At 35.0% G+C, this 15,072-nt stretch overlaps 1 long non-coding RNA gene across 1 annotated transcript; it reads left to right on the top strand.

The window, feature by feature from the left end:
• Positions 1 to 5,366: 5,366 nt before the first annotated feature.
• Positions 5,367 to 14,865, top strand: LOC139828048 (uncharacterized). Its single transcript, XR_011739207.1, has 3 exons — positions 5,367 to 5,498; positions 7,812 to 7,895; positions 14,781 to 14,865. It is a non-coding gene; the product is annotated as an uncharacterized lncRNA (long non-coding RNA).
• Positions 14,866 to 15,072: the final 207 nt, after the last annotated feature.

Raw genomic sequence — 15,072 nt, 5'->3', positions numbered from 1 at the left:
CTGTGATATCTTCAGGTTGGGTTCTCGTTTAATTTAAATATTTGAATCATACTAAATTAGTGTTAATTTCATTGATCTGATGACATCAAAATTAACAGTTTCATTACAGAAAACCACTAAAGATGCACAGTAAAGACTTCTCAGTTGTCCTTTTATTTATCAAGGAAGAAAGGTGTGATATTTGGACACCAAACCAAAAAATACTTGGAAACGTATTAGTTGGTATGTTCCTCTACACTCAAAATTGTGAAAATTACAACTATTTTCCACTACCTACAAAGTTTTCAGGTCTTCTGTTTTGAGTCTCAACTGAGAGAGAAAATGAAAGGGAAGTGTTCCTACACAGTACAATTGTGTATTTGAATGAATTTTCTACAAAAGCACTCAGTGCAGTCAACATGGCATAGATATAACACAGGACTTTAAAACAACGTCTTTCATCCCACTTTTAGTATTTCCAACAAGGTTAGCTGCTAAAGACCTGTCGGAAAATACCATGTTAAGTAATGCATTGTCACTACTTTATATTGCTTGGTACAGACTGAAAAACTACTTCATTCCTATTAAATACAATTACTAAAGAGTCCACTTTACAAAACAGGCATTCTATTACAATTGCTTGTTCACCCATTGTTGAATTCAAATTGGTTGAATTCAAAACAACGACAGTTTTACTTGAAGTAAGAAACTATTAAGACAGATGTAGCCATATACAGGAGGGACTAATATACAACCTCAGTTTTGAATACTTTACAAAGCATCTTTTTGAGCTTTTGTTTTGTGCATATAGGTATTCACATTGTCATAGGTTGTTGCTTATTAAAGGATTAGTCTAGTTTATTTCATTACGTCTTTTGAAATGAGGCATATGAAGTTCATGTAAATGACAAAGGAAGGGCAGTGCTTTTTCTGGGCACCCAGGGGCATCTGCCTGTTTAAATAGTCATATGATTTCAACCAGTGAGGAAGAACTGTCTCTCAGGATTGAGTAGTGGAGTTAAGGCCTAGATTATCAAGAGTGTTGCGGGGTGTCATGAAGTTTTTATTTCTGAAGAGTTTTGTATGGAAAGTTAATAATTCTGACATTTTCAAGCCAATAAAGATTGTCTGAACAGTTCCCCTCAAGTAGGCACTAAATTCAGTCTCACATACATGTACGAAAACATGGTTTAACCTGAACAAAGAGACTTACTGTCATTTGAAGCAGGGTCTTTGCTGATGTGATGGATAATGTTTTCACCAGCTCAAAACTTATTTTGTACTGTTATTGTAATCCTTTTTTAATCCTGAAAGGTCAGCTGTCAGGAAGAGATGAAGTTTTTAATATTTTTGTCCCTCCCCTCAGGTTTTTAGTTAGTAAGAAATGACGATGAATTTCAGTAACAAGTGCTATTTCAAATCTCTCACAAGACTGGAAACATGCATATAGTGTCCTCAGGTACATGTATAGAAAGGTCTTGCCAAGAGTAAAGAATGGGATTAAATACGGAATGTCAAACACAAGTCTATTCTAATATGTAATCTTGCATAGGAATCATTGTATCACAGAAATCAGACTAAAATTTTTGCTTCTTCTCACAGAATTACAGTATAGACACTCAGTTTGAGTGCAGACTTAAATATATAATATTTTTCTCTGTATTTGAGTTTCTATAATCATATTCCAACACAGAGGGACTTTGATACAAGTCAACTTCATTTAGCATTCAAATTACTGGCAAGACTAGGCAGCAAGAATTTATCCTACTTCTGTTGAAATCAATGGCAATCTCATTGCATGTAATGATTCTGGATCAAGATCCTGATTTGCTGTGAGCACATATTGCTGTACTGACCACTGTATCTAGTGTGCTTCTCTATCTATTCCTCATCTGTTGTTGCTTGTCTGTATGAGAAAGTGAGAGGTGCTATCAAATGTTAAGATATTAAATTAAACTAATGCAGTTTAATGCAGTCATACATTAATAGTACATTTGCTCTGTGGTACAAAAAAATGAACCCCACAACATTAAAATACATTTTAAGATTATTTTATGTTACCTGGGAAGGAGTTGCAGCTAAATTTGAGTAGTCACTTGCAATCCAAGAAGAGAATAGTCACTAAGAATGTATAATAAAGGTATATAATTGATGAACTTTTCTGTGGTGATGAAGAATTTGGTGGTAAGCTTTCAGACAGAGAGAGGTTATATCTTTGTTATACATATACAGCTGCTGTCACAAATATGTCCCTAATCCCTAGAGACATCTTTTCCCACTGCAGCACTATATGTAATAAACAGCATAGCAGTTGCATTTGCCAGCGTGTAAGTGATGATCGTAGAAAGCAGTTCTATTCTGCTCTCTTCTATTTCTGTTAGCACAGCAGCTAGGAAAAAACAATAAAGATACAAGTCAATGTATAAAACCTAATTTTTTTTGCAATGAAATACAGAAAATATAATGAAATGCATTAATTCTTCATTCATCCATATACCCTAATCATTTTAATATGGCCTTTTATATATATATATACGTAAGGAATAAAATTTGAACCTGAGCTTCCATTCCTTAATAATTTGTAGTATCTTTTACTTCAGTGTAAACAAGTGTTAAACTTTCTGAACAATTAAGCAGTATTTTTCATTGGTAAAAATGCTGGTACAAACTACCATCAGACCTTAAATATCCATTTTGAGACCTCTTTATAATTTGTGCCCTTTAAACATGAGTCACTCTTGACAGGAACAGCCAGACATTCATGTGCACACAAATGGTATTCTGTTTTGATTGGTTATGCTTCTGTAAATGATTTATATATTGACAAAAAGTCAACGATAGCCTGATTTTGGATCTGGACCCCTGAACTGAATCCATTGCAGACTCTGGCACTAATGATTCTTGATTGCTAATGTTCACAATGGCGCCATTGGCAGGATAATATACAAAAACCTATTCCTGTCTTCCAAATTCCTGTCTTCAACAGCTCATTATTTTGTTTTTCTACTGGTCCCTAAATGTAGCAGATGAGAATACAGAAATGGGGTGAAATCTAGGTCCAATAACCTGAAAAGTCTTTCTGTATACTTACTATATAGTTAAAAGTGCAAGACTTACCATTGTTCTTGGAACCTGCAGAAGACCAATACACTGTTTACATTTAAATTAAATTCTAATTTAGAGATATAAGTGAGTTATAACAAGTAGTTCATAGTCTTTACACTGCCTATCTACACAGACATTAATTTCACTTTGAGATAGATGATTCTCTGGAAAATAAGAACTATCTATGCAAGGACCACAAGACAGTTGGGAAGGGACTCTTTGGATTATCGGCTATCTGCTGCATAAGATACTTCATGTTATTGAAAAGTAGTACAGTTACGTAACATCTTCGATAGCAGCTGTAGTTCCTTGTTGCTGTTTCACTAGAGTCTGATCTAAATCATGCGTAGTCAGTGCATAAATGTTCAGATTTTCTTTATGAGTTTTCTTGGCAATACATTGAAAACGTTGATGTTCAAACAGTAAGAACAACAAGAAATACAGGACATTTCAGAAAACAATAATAATCTCTGATACCTCAAAAATTACATCTATGAAAGTATTTCACAACTTTAAGTACTCTATCACCTATTTTTCAGTACACACTCATAATAATGAAACCACATGTGTTGTGGTACATCACTAAGCATAAGAATCACCAAAATTCTTGTCACTAAGAGAAGTAAATACTAACAGGAATCTTGTTTCTTAAATATTTGTCTGGGATATAGGATTTAATTCTGGTTTGCAAGTCAGCCACTAATACAACTAATGAACTCTTGTATTGAGATTCTTTTTATAGAAGACAGCAGAAGCTGTGTGGGTGCAATACTCATGTGTAGACCAAGAAACCCATATTCTGCTGTCTTTCTCTGAAAGTATTTGGAGCAAAAAATAATATAAGACCGTGTCTTATTTTCAGGGAAACAGGGTATGTCCTGAGTAAACCGTTTTCCTGTGCTAGATTTAATAAATAAATAAATAAAATCATTTTGGTGCAAAGATCAATCTATCAGATGCTACACCTTGGTACAGCTATATGTCATGGAGATATGTCCCTCTGTTTCGGTATTCTAGTCCTCCACACTGTCCCCATTATCTACATAAATGATGAGATTCTCCCTGATATATAGGTAGTTCATTTGCTGAGAGAAGTTGCAGAGCTAATGTACATTTGAGTACTTCCCCTACATTTAGAACAGGTTTTTAAACCAAAATTTAATCTAAATCCGAAGAAGACATGCAACACAGATACAACTTGTTTTCACCACTCAATTCCAAACTACTATGTGCAGGTATATGCTTCTGCCACAGATAGTACTGGAGCCTCTGGAAAGGCCTGTAAGAGCTGGGTCTGAAGAAAAAGAGGAATCATGAAAGAAGTTGCACTAAAACAGGTCCAAAATGATTCTGCATAAGCCTAGAATGTCAACTAGGGAGTTTCAATACTGGAAATTAGGGAATGTCTATAGTGTGCATAGGAATCCGGTACAAATAGCCCAATGGTAGTGAAGATTTAAGTCAATAAGTTCCCATGATCGAGCTCTTTACCAGATCAAGCTTGGATATGGAGGAAATATCACCTTCTAACCTAATAACCATTATATCTCCAAGAAGCATACATCAAGAGATCAACAATACAGAAGTCCTTGACTACAGGGGAAGAAAGACACACTATTTACACTTGCTCTGTTACATAACAATTTTCTGACATCACTGAACAGTCAGTAGGGTAGTTCTGTTATTTAGGTGTCCTACAATATGAGATAAGATTGCAGAGACGTACATGGGCTGTCTCAACATTCTCTCAGTTTCAGTAACTGTTACATGAAAGCTCCGTGTAATGAGCTTTTGCTTCTGAAATTTCCCATATCAATTGATTATCGATTTTATAGGGACACTAAATTGTTCCTTGGCACTGCTCAGAAGACTTGTGTACAAAATTGTGCAGGAATATTAAGAAATAGTGCTTTTTGCAAATGAAAACATACTGTGACAACCTTGAAGCATCCACCCCGTCCCATATTTGCAAAACAAAGAACTCATTAACAGTGTATGTTATGAGTTAAACATCTGGTATTTGCAACTTTGGACAGGAAAAGATAGGTGGTTGTGGAGGCAGACAATCTATCTTTTGTCTTTCAAGGTTTCTGTGAAATGAAGGCATACATTTTTAAGATTAAGACAATTAACACTGTTACTGTCAAGGCCTCAATCCTAATTGGGATGATCAAGGTGTGTCATCTAGTGGACAATCAACCTCTAGAAGAAATCACAAACCAGCAGCTATCCGTAACAGACAAAACAACTCACTTATGGTCAGCACTGTGACCATCCCTCTAATTTTTTTACCACCAACTCATTTCTGGCTTGATTAGCATGAAGAACGAGTAGAGGAAAGAGACGAGCCACCTCTCCTATCTCGCATGCAAATGGACTGGGTTATAAAACTTCCTCCCTTTGGACACTTTGAGGTCTGTCTGTTTTGTGTTTTTGTGTGTGTGCCTGTGTGTGCTGCACGGCATTAATGTAGTTTTGCACCCACCACCAAGAACAAAGGAGTGGTGAGATCTTACCTTTCTTCTGATATCTTAACCTATCTCTCTCCTTTTCATCTCTCTTTCTCTTTCTTTTTCTCTCTTCCTAACTTCATTATGGGCACATAAGAGTAATATCTTGCAGGTTTTGTTGTAAAGTACTTGTGAAGCAAAGTGTTTTGTTTTGTTTTGTTTTGTAAGTTGGATATCTTAATAGAAGCTATCTCAGATACACCTACTCACACTCTTCACTAAGTATAAATGCTGCAAAATTTAGTCTTCAAGCTCTGGATTAAATTATCAAATTGAAATAACCAAGATATAATAAGAATGTAAAGTTATCCTTATCTTCTCTTCACAGAGGTGGTGGAACCCTCAGAAAGTGTAGGTATCTGTAGCTACTGTAAAAATATAACATTTTTGTCTCCGGTTTGGACAGCTGTGAAGTTTTAGTACATAATATAGCTATACTGATTGGCATAAGTTAGTTTTTAGGATCACATCATCAATTTGTTATGTAAGTTAAAACAGGACAGTACAGGGTGTTTCAAAAAGATGGATCCAATGTCACCAGCATAGTGATTTCAAATTGGGGCCATCTCTTTGAAATGCCCTGTATAATCCTTACCTACTTTTGTTTTGGAAAACAGAGCATGTAACCTACTTTTTTTTTGTTAATAGTTTGTAATTTCCTCCATTGCAGAAAAAAAGGTTTTCTTTGCCACAGTTGGCTTTTTCAGTTCCTCTTGTTAGTATTTCCAGGTTCATATATTGTTTTACCACTAGCTCAAAAGACTTAAAAACTGAAGCAAACTTTGAATTAATCTGGTAAATGTAGGAAAAAAAGTATGGAAAAGAGATGGCATTGCCTGCAACAGAACTGCTTTGTAGTAAATAAATTTTATAACTTTTTATTCCAGTCAGCTCAATATTATAGCTGAACCACCACTGAAATGAAAAAAGCTTAGTCATAAATTTGCAAAAGAATTTCAGCATTTTCAGGGTGAAAATTACTGCAATGTACCATGGCAAACAAATGTTTATCTCAGTCTGAGACTGAAGAAAGCAACAAAACTCTAACCACAAATAGTAAGAATTCTCAAGGTGTAAATTTTTCTTTTTTATAAATTCTTCTAGAAAGGACTACTGAAGTTCTGCAATTTTCAACCTTGGCAAAAATTTGAAAATTTAAACTATATTAAGCAGGGTTTTTCTGGTAGAATAATCACTCAATTTACATGAGGCTAGTATTCACTCAGAGCCTCAAAGGCTGGACTTTATTGGTATTTGACTGCAACACCCACAAGAAAAATCAAGGACACAATGCCAGTTATTTAGTCGGTGGGTTTGTTGAATTAATGGCCTGATATCAAGCTAAAAAGCTTCAGAGTTTGTTTTCTCCTTTAAATGCTACTGACTGGTTCCTTTTAAAAACAAAGGGTGTTGACCAGGTTGTAGTACTGTTTATTGTTATGTAGGAACAAAGCACTCCCTCTGCATCCTGCATGTACCCCTAATATTGTGCATTATATAAACAAGCAGCAGAGGATACAATCACTGCTTTTCCCCTCCTACTTCCACCTTTTCAGCCTAGTAGTGAAATGAGTGTCTGACAGCAGAGGAAGTTTTTTAACAATTTAACAGTTTCCATGGAGGGGGGGGTTCTTATGTTTTAAAGGTAGCTAATGGAAGGAATTATGGAGGTGTTTAATAAACCATTGGAATTCTCCTAAAGTGTTATTTATATATTTTGAAAAGGTAAAAGACTTAGCCCCAGTGTTATACATAGCTAAACTTTGTAGCTTTGCCTGGTTATCATGATTTTCTATATGTTTTGTCTTAAAATGTGCTTTAAAGCAGTTAAAGGAATTACTGTTTTCCACCTTACATCAGCCTTTATTTCACTTGATGGCAAATTGAATCTTGAATGATCAGGAATCTTTGAGAGTGAAATATATGTCAATGTAAAATAGAATGAGACTTGAAACTTCCTCATCAGATCAAAACCCAGTAATTTATAAACTGAAGAGCAACAGAATTCTTCAGAAATTTTTACTGAGCATTAGACATTCATGACAAGAAATTGAAAACAGTTTGCAAATTCAAGTACAGAATTCTGTATTGGTTTTTACCTTCCTACCATTCTCAAAGATTACCAATTCAATGTATTTCATGCAGTTCAATGGAAATGTATTCACCGAGCTGACCCTGAATTAGCTTTTTTTTTTTTTTTTCTTTTTAATTTTTAAGAGGAACAGAGAGGAACTGAAGTGGATATCACCAAGGTGTCTTAATAGTATGGAAAAATATGTGGATTCTATGCTTTCTTTAAAGGTAATACAAATCTAGAACCATGATGCCAACCAAAACAAAGTACACAGAATTTCTTAGATTTCTCCTATGAAATGGCTAGTCTTTACATGAGTTGAGTTGTTATTATAAACAGATATTTCTATGAGTCTTTCTTTCGTAGTTTAATAGCCTTCTTCTAAAAACTCCTGTTCACACTTTTTTTAACAAGAAGAGTTCAAGTGTTTGCAACCAAAAAACCTGTTTGTGCAAAATGTGTAAATCACCTTATCCGGAAAGCAAAAGTCATCTCCAAATCAAACAGGGAAAACATACAGTTATTAATATTTGGTAATGCTCCTCATATACCACACAGGAAAGTATTATGGCTTCTGTGATTTCTGCATGATGCACCACGCAACTCTGCTCAGTTTTACGCTGTTCTCTGTTTGGATTGGCTCTTTCTGACAGAGTGTATTTCTGCAATTTGAGTGCAAAAGGGAAAAGAAGAAGGATTATTGTGTGCCTTTAAGGATAAGTGCATCTCCACAAAGAGTTGATTTTGCTATTTCCAAGTATGAAAGGCCTGGGAAAATACCTCCTGGCAACTACAGGTATTTGCAGCTTAAGCTGGAATAGGTCTAGTCAATCCCCAGTCTTCTGTAGTTCTTCAAATAAACAATTCCTTACCTGAGTACCTCTGAAAAACACCTAAACAATTCAGTAGTTCATCTTGTAAATAGAAGAGACTCCCCAAGAAGCCTGTTTCTGTTAAATTAAAAGCTTAAAATTAAATTAAATTCCAGCTTGAATTGAAGTATGATACATATAGCAAGTAATCAATAAAGTAAGATATTTAAGCAAACGATTACCTTTATACACCTTGTCAGAGACTTTGGTTTTTACTTTTCTCTTCTAAGGGATTCTTGAATGTTTTGTAAGATGTATCTATTTCTCTGCATTTTGTCTTTGTTATTTTTATATAATAAGAATGTTGCAAGCTTCAAGATATTAATTGAGCCCTACTTCTCCAAAAGTTTGAATGAAATTCAGTGAATATGTAGTTTTCAGTGAATAAAAGTACTGAAATAAGTGGCTTTCCATCTTATGGTAAAAGGTCTCACAAGCAATAGAATTTCCACTAGCCTAAGTTCGTAGGAGTTCAGTTCCCATTTGCACTTCCAAAATTACAGTAAGAAGTATATGTAGCTTTGTTATAAGGCACATTGAAGAGGGAGAAATTATGTTCCATTTCTGGGACACAGACTTTGAAGTTGCTTTCTTACTTTTATTTCTCTTAGAAAAGTGAAGGTATGAATAGTGACATGACAAACTTCACACATTGGAATTTCATTTTTATGTTGCCGTGTCTAAAATCCACAGTAAATTGTTAATTCCCATTTAAAATTTCCCAAGATATTTCCTATGTAATTTCCTCAAGTCTTGCTACTCTTCCATTCTTGTCCAGTGCTGTATGGATACAGCTCTTAGACAAGAACTCTTTTATTCATTGAAAGAACTAAATAAAGACTTGGATTAAATTAAAATATTTCAAAGTTTTATAGAATACTCACTATAACCATAAGCTGATTTTCCAGATCATGGTTATAGTGAGTATTCTATAAAACTTTGTTTTGCTGTATAATTCCTGGTGATAAGACTTCCTGACAGCCTGTAAAACTTCTGTAATCATACATGATGTAGAAGAAAAATAATCTTCAAACAATCTAGAAGAAAAAAGATTATGAGATTGCGTGAAATATACTTTTATTCCAGAGGGTGAAAATAAACAGACTTTTACAAATAAATGTGTAACAGCCGTTATTACTTTATAACATTCTGATGGCTTTTGAAAGATTGCAAAGAATTGTGCCTAAAGATTTTATAAAACTTTTTTCTACCTCTTGCAAAGCAGCTTTCCCTTTCTGCTTGTATACTTTGTGTATTGCAGTTCTGACAGTGCTAAAATGTGCTAAAATGCCATAAGTGTTTTAGGCTTCAGTATTCTACCTTGAGATAGTATGGGAGAATACTTCAGTTACTACTGTAATCTTGTATTATTTACTAGTTACTAAGTGGTCTTTTTATATTTGCTGTATTTCCAAGTATTTTCTCCGGGCTGCTGTGAAAAATATGGTTTTCAAACATGGGATTAACAGATGAAATGTTTCATGTAGATGAGGTTCCTATGGACATAGTTTAGAGGTAGACTTGACTGTGGTAGGTTAATGGCTGGACTCAATGATCTTAAAGGTCTTTTCCAACCAAAACAATTCTATGATTCTATTATTCTACTTGACTCATCTTGTTGATATAAAAATAAGATCTGTGTTGATAAAAATTAAAGACTAATTGGTTTGCCCCCTGCTCTTGCATGGCTATAATAAAACTGTGTAAAAATTAATCAAATACAGAGGAAACAGTAGGAATAACCAAAAGTCTCAAAAGCCTTATGGAGAAATGCACTGAATGGCTCATGCTCAACAAATTAATAAGTGATTGCCTTTTTACTGAGACTAGAATTGTATTGAAAATGGACACCAGTTGTCAACACATAAAGCCTAGTGCAATCTTACTCTTTTCCACAATGGAAAATGTGAGTAGAGGTAAAAAAGATTGACTACGTTATTGGAGCCTGATAATTCTTAAGCCTTAGATATTCTTCAAACTTTAGGCACTAAAAGACCAGTAAAATCAATACAAGGATTTATCTAGCTTTAGTAAGGAGCATAGCACACTGTGGAAATGCCTGGACAATAGAGAGGACCACATAGGGCTGTTACAGGTTTTATTCTTTTCTTCAGTTATTAATGGTCTTCATTGATGCTCCATCAGTTTAATTTACATTTCTGGATCTTACAGTTGTTTGGAGTCCTGAGCCCTTTGAGTACCAGAGGATACAGATAGGTTTGTTTCAGTATGGCTGATTCAGTAAAAAAAATAAAAGTTGAGCATTTTAGAATGTATTTAGGATAGACCCTGGCAACTATCTAATTGACTTCGTAGAGTCTTGAAAGAATTTTCTGTTATTCTTTCTTGTTATATACCTCATGAATTATTAAACAAATAAATAAAATTGCATTATTTTACCTCAGTTAGCTAAAAAACTCCACAAAAGAACAACAACAACAACAAACAAACAAGCAAGAAAACCCATCAAAATCAAAATTGAAACAAGTAATATTGTATATTCAGATTTTAAACAATTTCATTTTACCCAGTTTTTAAATGCCTATACAGAGGTTGGGTTGGAATACCTGCATTTTTCAAATTTATGTTTCTATCAAAGAAAAATCAATGGTGCATTGCTAGCATACATCTACAAGCAGTGGGAATGAACTGAGAAATTCCTATTGCATTGAGACCTTTTTAAAAGAGCTACTAAGAATTCTCTGAGTAAATATGTGCTGAAACACAAAGGTCAATGATAATCATTGCCTTTTACACTATAGAAGCTAAAGTTAAGGAATCACATGAGTTCAGCAGAGCAAAATATTTTTCCCTTTTTCTTGTCAGGATATTACCTTTTGCAAATTTGCCCTTCATATAATTTGAAAAAAGATAGCAATTTCAGGCCTACTTGTGCATAGGGAATAACAACAAATCTGTGGACTTCTAACTTCATTTGTTTCTTCTTCCACTAGTCAAAATGTCAGGTGTTTGATCAGGAGTAGATATCTATTTTTCACAGAAAAGAAATGAATGTTGAAGGATGGGTTTGGATGGTTTTGGTCATGTCAAAAAGATGAAGAAGATTGTTAATCTCGAATTATCAGACAGAAGCCAAATAGAAAAATAGAAAAACTGGTTTGATTTTGATCGACCATTTTTTAATTTATTTGTTTGTTTGTTTTTAACATAACTTTCACATCTTGCCCAGAGGATGAGTGGTGGGGAGAGGTGACTCAGGTTTGTGGGACCCCTTGGCTGGAAAACAGTACACACAGTACTTAAGGTCTGTAAAAAAAAGCAACACCTTTTATTTTGCAGCTTGGCCCAATTTATAGATGATTCAGCAGCAGAAAGATTTACCTTACTTAGGTCTAATTAGTGAATAGCTTAACAGAGAAGGGATTTACATAAAGGAGTTCATGGCACATATAGGGTTGTGAGCCTTATATTATTACACCACTCACAGCAGGAGAGGCAAAGAAATGGGGATATAGGAAGGAAAAAGAGAAGGAGAGAAGGACGAGAACAAAGAGGAAGGAAAAAAGAAAAGGTGAGGGATCCTGCCTCTCTTACGGCTCTGCAGCATGGACGATGGGACTTGTAGTCCGGGTCCAGTGATGTTTGGCCTCCAGTGTCCGGCGGCGAGGACGCTGGGGTTTGTAGTTGGGGAGCGCAGCATCCTCCACTGTCTAGTCCAGTTCTTGCAGTGAGGCTGGTGGGTGCAGGAGTCCTCAGGGTGGTGGGTTCCCTTCCAGTGCTTGTTTAGGTGAGCTTTTTATAGCCCTCTGGGTTGCTTACTTGCATAAGTTTTCTTTTGTCTTTTGCAGAGGTGTTATTGCAAAAAGATAGAAAAGTCTGGGGGGGCTGATTGCAAAAGTTTGACAACTCTTGGGCCATCTCGAAGGGTCTCAGCTTTTCCATTTGTGACATACCGGGTATATCAGAAGGCAGAGCTATGTGCCTTCTGGCATGTTCCCCAACTCCCGTATCAGCCGGCCGGCCTTCTCTGTGGCTCATTAGCTTGCCATTGGTATGTAAATCGTAATTCACTGAATTTACCATCTCCTGTGGCTGGATGAACTGGTTTTGCCACAACGTTTGAACCATTATCCTTATCAGTCTCTGACAACAACATAAAAATATAAGAGTTTTGAAAAACCCAGGGGAAAGAGGCTATACTTTAAGCTGGAATATTACTGAGCCTGAGTGAACAGAAACAAGTGTCTACTTTTGATAACTGTGTAGATATTAGACTGAATATTAAAGAGGTTTGCCTGTTACAGTATAAGCTGAAGCACTTGCCATTTATGGACGAACTGTGTCATTCTTAGTGGAAAGCCAACTAGTAAATGCTCCAACATTTTATCTGCTGTGTTTCTTCTTTGGTAAAACAGAAGATGAAGAATAAATGAACCAAACTGGGAATTCTTTAAACTAGTTATTTTCAAGAGATGAGTTTCCAATTTAGCTTTAAATGTGCTGTTATTTAGTGGAATACCAGTGCTCAGCAGGAGGCTGATTTGTCAGTGGCTTGCTCTATGTATAACAAAATGCTGGATAAATCACAGATAGTAGACAAAAAAAAACCTTCTCTGGTCATTACAAAGCTTCTAAGTATGTGTTCAAGCAGTAAATCAGTCTGCAGGATCTCCATTTCTAAACAACAAGTAGTCTTTATGATATAATACAATACACTGTTTGTATGACTTAGGATAGACAACATTGTATTCCTGAAGAAGCTACAAGACTGTGACTGGTGAAATTACTGCCTATTTTTCATTTAGGTAGTACATATCTTAATCCTCAGAGGACTTGTGGTTGTTTGAAGGCGCTGTCTCCCTTCTGTGCATTAAAGTTGGCATGGAGATGGCAAATAACTTGGTACAGCTAGGACCACAGCTTGGGCCTTTTCTTACTGGTGTCAGATGGAAAAATTCAATTGACATTGGTACTTGGAGAACCAGGCTGCGAGTCTGGAAAAACTGACAGTTTTCACCACCAGACCACCTCCATTAACAAAAAGGATCTTAGCTTAATTTCTCATCCTATTAGTGTTTTGCACACCTACAAAGCAGCAATTACAGCCAGCCTTAGGTGGATTAAAGTATTTATGGTTTTTAAAGTGCAATATCTTCGTGATCTGATCGTTTGCATATTAGGGAGAGAATTAGTTTTGGTGTTATGCTTTCTGTCTCTACTGTCTTAGTTCCATGCCTCTGGTATGAGAAAACATTAACTCAAGTGCCTGGCACAAAGAATTTCTCTAGAGGAACAATATATTTCTCTAGAGCAACAGTATATTTCATATACAAAATAACTAGACATGTTCTAGTTTAATGAGAACTATATGTGAAACCACATATGCCATTAACATTTCTTAGAGACATTCATTTATTTGACATTGGAAATAATATGTTTTACAACAACTGTTTGATCTTTTTAAATTAAATTTTTCATGTTTACCAGCGTTATTTGAAGAAGTATAAACTAATTTTGATTTTGTTATTTGTAGTCATTTGGACTGTATATTCTTTCTGGCCTGTAGAGTATGACAGGTCAAAATTCTGCCTCATGAGCAAGCTTACTTCAAGGCTCTTAAGTAACTTAGAATAATTTCATCTTTACTGTCACTTCCCTGCTTTTATTTAAATTTTGTTCCTCTCTCTTTCTTGTACTACAAGATTCAGAGTAATTTACACTTTTATAGTTCGGATCTCAAAGTGCTGATCAAACATTAATAAAGTTTTGCACTGAAGGCAGAATATTTTGATCACCTTCTTTATGGGACACACAGATTCATCAAACCCAGGAATTTTACATCTAGAAAACATTCTGACACAATTCTGAAGAAGACAGAGCACACATATTTCAACAAGAATTCCACGTATTTTGGAAATAGCTTTTCATTTGCATGATAAATAATAATTTAAAATTGAAGCTAAATTAGGCATTTTAAAAGCATAAAAATTAAAAACTTAGATTTATGAGATTTGAATTGATCAAATGTTTACTTTCCAAATATTTGTAAAATTAAAGCTCAGTGTTCCTTTGAGATCAAGGAAGGAAATGCAAAATAATATACTTATCAGAGAAATTGAAGCACATGAATGAATCACTGAACTATATTGCATGACATGCCAAGTCCTGACAAATACGCAAAGAAAGAAGACAGTTTGAATAATTTAATGTATGCTTAGTGTATAATTAGTAAAATTTCAGGTCACTAACGGATGTAATTGTTCTTCTGTCTATCCACAGGAACATACCTCTTTGGAGAATATGCAAAATCAGACCATCCCAAGAACAATATTCACTTTTCTGTTTTCTTCCTGCTATACTAACCTGTAGATGATGTCTCCCACAAAGTAATGCTTTTAATTGATTTTAGGCTAAGAATGTGAGAATCACTAATTTCCATTGCTAAATTAAGGTTCAAGGAGATTTAACTTTAATGAGTTGACTTTCTAACCCTGTAGATCTTTTTTTCTAATTTATATGTGCTAACACAGTTAAGCCTTATTGTACAGTGTGACAATGTACTATTTCAGAA

The sequence above is a fragment of the Patagioenas fasciata genome, chromosome 5 (genome assembly GCF_037038585.1).
Source record: "Patagioenas fasciata isolate bPatFas1 chromosome 5, bPatFas1.hap1, whole genome shotgun sequence".
Classification (NCBI taxonomy): domain Eukaryota; kingdom Metazoa; phylum Chordata; class Aves; order Columbiformes; family Columbidae; genus Patagioenas; species Patagioenas fasciata.
The sequence above is the reverse complement of the archived record's forward strand: the minus strand, read 5'-3'. Positions and strand labels throughout refer to the sequence as shown.